The following is a 4,208-nucleotide window of genomic DNA, read 5'->3' as shown; positions in this document are numbered from 1 at the left end:
TTTTGTTGATCCTTCCAAGATAGAATATGTGAATGATTGAAAACCGCCTCGAAGTGTGACAGAGATTAGTAGCTTTCTCGGTTTAGCAGGCTATTATAGAAGATTTTTTGAAGGATTTTCTATATCAACTACTCCATTCACTTTCCTCATGAAGAAAGACAAGAAGTATGAGTGGACTGAGAAATGCGAAGAGAGTTTTTGCGAGCTGAAGAGAAGACTCACCACCGCACCGATCCCAATAGTTCTTGAAAGTTGAGAGCCTCTGTATATCTATAGCGATGCTTCAAAGATAGGTCTTCATGTTGTGTTAATGCAATATGGAAGAGTAGTAGCATATGCGTCACACCAACTTAAGAAACACGAGAGGAATTGTCCTACTCATGATTTAGAGCTCGCTGCCGTGATTTTTGCTCTAAAAATTTGGCAACACTACCTATACAGAGTTAGGTGCAAAATATTCACCGACCACAAAAGCCTAAATTACATCTTCACTCAGAAGGAGTTAAATATGAGGCAATGAAGATGGCTTGATCTGGTGAAGGATTACGACTGCGGAATTCACTACCATCCCGGAAAGACAAATGTGGTAGACGACACTTTGAGTAGAAAGGAGGATTCAAGATTATCGATGATTTCATCATTGTCTCTTGAACTTCAAGATGCAATCTAAAGATCGGGGTTTGAGTTTATCACCGACGGGTTAGCTAACATGACGTTGCAGTCGAGATTGTTTGACGGGATCAAAGAAGCACAAGGACATGATCCCGAGATGTCACAACTGAAAGATGATGCGCTAGAAAACCAAGAGTCAAAATTTCTGTTTCAGAGAATGATGTACTCTATTTCGATGGAAGAATTTGTGTACCCAACGATGATGCATCACACAGACATATTTTGATCGAAGCACATGAGACACCATATTCAGTTCATCCAGGTCCCACCAAGATGTATCAGGGCATTCGAGAACACTTCTGGTGGAACAGAATGAAGAGAAACGTGGCAAACTTTGTGTGTAGATGTCTTACATGCCAAAAAGTGAAGGCCGAACATCAATGTAACATCTCGAAATTTAAAAGATAAAAATGTTGCAAATTAGAATTTTGAATGGACGCAAATCAGTGGTTAATGGAAATAAAATATCGAAAGAGTTTATGGATAGAAAATTATGTAATTAATTTTCTAAAGTTTGTTTCCATCGATTCGGGATCTAAGTATTAAGTTTTGAGATTAAGGAATTCATTTGCAACATTTAAAGAAAGGAAATATTCTTTTGTGGAGGAAATTAAAAGTTACAAACAAAGGAAGGGTTTAGTAGCAATTTTGGAAAAAACTTTATTCAGCCTTATCTCTTTGTTGAGTCGGCATTGTCATTTTCAAGAGATAAGAATGAAGCAAAGATAAAACAAACGCAGAGCAGCAGGAAATGCAGGAAAGAAAAAAAAAAGACGCGTAGAGTTCGCGCGAGAGAGAACGAAATCGCGGAAGAGAGAAAGAGTCTCCGGCGAGGTGGGCGGCGGAGATGGACGAAGAAGAAGAGACCGGCGAGAAGTTGATGACTCGCGCTCTCCGTGGATCCGCGCGCCTTGGCCGAGAAGAATCACCGCCGCGAGCCGCCGTGGCCGCCGACCGGGAAACGAACGCCGGGAAAGAAGGACACACACCGAGGAAGATTGAATCTCCCGAAAACAAGGTAAAAGAAATCAAACCCGAATGAATTTTGGAATCTAGGGTTTGAAAGTGAATTTAGGATTTTTGAGTTTCTTGAGTGATTTCGGGAAATTAACTGGTTTTGGATATTGATTAGACTCGGTTGGTAATGTTTATTGCTTAAAGTTATGAATTTGAGATGGATTGATTGGAATTTTCTTTGGATTTTTGGACGTGACGTGGTTTGGCCGTGAGTTTTGGCCGTGTGATGTTGATCTGATATTCTGATTTTGGGTAGTTAATGATTCGAGAATGAGAATGAATGTTATGGATTATTGTTTATCTGAGTTGAGTTTCAGGTTTGTATAGGAATTTTGGTTTGATGAATCGTTTGGCTTTCGTTTGTGAGTCTTATTTGTCAAGGGTCTAGGGTCGTCTTAGGCGGGCTACGCAGAGCCCACAACGGCTGGTCGAGACGGCGAGGACGTGGCCGAGAAACGACGGAGCTATAGCGCGAGTGTCGACGAGGCGAGAACGAACAAGACCGGGAGAACGTCGAGTGGATACGGCGTTTCGGTTTTGGCTCGGAGGCTCGCGAAGCATCCGTTTAGGATTAGCGAGTTATTTATTTATTATGTTGTAATTTACAGAGTTAAAGTTATTTTGTACGAATCGGTTCGAGTTAGTACGTTAGTACGTTTTATTTGTTTGAAAGTCGGTTTCGATGCAAGTTGGAAAGAGAAAAAAATAGTAGATTATTCGTTATTATTATTAAGCTCGTTTAAGGATTTTAAGAGTTAAGACTCGATTGTGATTTAACGTTTGATTTCTCGGTTACTCGAGCTTAGTAATAATAAGATTTGATATTTCGTTTGGAATTCGGAAAAGAGAAGAACGAGGCTTGCTTATTGGGATTATTTCTCGGTTTCGAGATTGATCGTAGTTTTTCGTTCGAGTTTACACTTTCTCGTATCGTTTGAAGTTTTGTTCTGAGAACTTGGATTCCTTATAGTGGATATGTCTTTGGGTTCTACGATTTGTAAATCGTACGTTAGAGTTTGAGTATTATAGATTACTCGCAGGATTCTGATTCAGGATCGGTTTGATTTATCGTGATAGGACTCGAGACTGAAAGTCGTTTAGAGGGTTCACGGAGTAAGTGAACGTCTGGATTCTCGGTTTTAGTGAACGTTCAGGTTCACATGACGAGCGAACGTCTCGTGGAAGAGCGACATAGACGCTTACTCTCGAGGTAGGTTATTATAACCCTTCTCTCTTGATTTTATGGTTTGGCCTCAAGTATATATTATTTTCGAAATGAAAATGTTTGTGAACGTGCCACGAAACCCAAAACCGTTTTTAGAAAATGTGGCAGAACTTCAATTCGGTATATCCGATAATGAAGTTGAGAATATTTTCGATATTATACATATATCCCGTATTTATGAAAGGAAATGTTTCGTATATCCTGGACAAGCCGGTTTCACATACACATGTTTACGGTGCGGAGAGTGCACCTTGCTCTGATCAGAGGACTGCCACGGGTTAAGTTGGCAGGCGGCTCAGGAGATAGTACACGTTTTAGAAGTATCTAGGGACACATTTAAATTTCTGTCATTTACATTTCTGCAATTTATATTTCTGCAAGGTATACTTGTACGTGTATGGTGATTTACACGTGACAAGAATATTATTATTATACAGTAAGTATTATTTTCGAAATTTTTTTTAAAAATCAAACCATTACTATAGCACCTACTGAGCCTCAGGCTCACCCCTATTTCCTCAAATTTTTCTTATAATCAGGATGTGAGAAGGAGAAGGGTTAGGAAGACCTCGGGATTAAGTGTGGTCGAGAGTTTGAAGGTTTTCGCTGGATAGACTATCAAGTGTCGAAGGTTGGTTTTATATTTCCGTTTTCTTTCTTTTATCTTTGGACTTGTAAAGTAAATAACTGAGTATGCACCGTGGGTTAGTTATGTAAAGTTTATTAGTGTTTCTTTTTATATTCTAATCACACCCCATCTTTCCCGGGGCGTGACAATCAACGACCAGCTAGAGAGTTATAACTAATCGAGATTCCTGAGTGGAAGTGGGAACAAATCACAACGGATTTCGTGGTTGGCCTACCAAAGACGGTTGAAGGATATGATTCCATATGGGTCGTAGTTGATAGTTTGACCAAGTCAGCCGGATTCATTTCCATGAAATTCACTTATTCCATGGAAAAGTTGGCTTAATTATAGGTTAACAATATGGTGAGATCACATGGCGTGACTTTATCAATCATCTCAGATCGTGACGGTCGTTTCACTTCAAACTTTTGGAGATGCATGCAAACGGCGATGGGTTCCCAACTAAAGTCTAGTACCGGTTTTCATCCCCTGACGAGTGGGCAATCTGAAAGGACTATACAGACCTTAAAAGACATGTTAAGGGCTTGTGTCATGGATTTTGGTGGGAGGTTGAACAAGAGATTTCCACTCATTGAGTTCTCCTACAACAACAGTACCAAGCTTCAATCGGTGTTGCTCCTTATGAAGCAATTTATGGGAGAAAGT

At 40.0% G+C, this 4,208-nt stretch overlaps 1 long non-coding RNA gene across 6 annotated transcripts; it reads left to right on the top strand.

Moving 5' to 3' along the window:
- Positions 1 to 1,069: 1,069 nt before the first annotated feature.
- Positions 1,070 to 3,645, top strand: LOC149385320 (uncharacterized). 6 transcript variants are annotated; one of them, XR_016301430.1, is made up of 3 exons: positions 1,362 to 1,690; positions 2,767 to 2,899; positions 3,454 to 3,645. It is a non-coding gene; the product is annotated as an uncharacterized LOC149385320 (long non-coding RNA). The 6 variants fall into 6 exon arrangements; XR_016301432.1 differs by lacking the exons at positions 2,767 to 2,899; positions 3,454 to 3,645 and adding an exon at positions 2,078 to 2,525 and having other exon boundaries at positions 1,070 to 1,690; XR_016301431.1 differs by lacking the exons at positions 2,767 to 2,899; positions 3,454 to 3,645 and adding an exon at positions 2,071 to 2,525 and having other exon boundaries at positions 1,070 to 1,690.
- Positions 3,646 to 4,208: the final 563 nt, after the last annotated feature.

The sequence above is a fragment of the Urtica dioica genome, chromosome 9, assembly GCF_054948205.1.
Source record: "Urtica dioica subsp. dioica isolate 48M chromosome 9, U.dioica_male_clone48M_v1_H2, whole genome shotgun sequence".
Taxonomy (NCBI): domain Eukaryota; kingdom Viridiplantae; phylum Streptophyta; class Magnoliopsida; order Rosales; family Urticaceae; genus Urtica; species Urtica dioica.
This window is presented reverse-complemented; position numbering and strand designations above follow the sequence as displayed.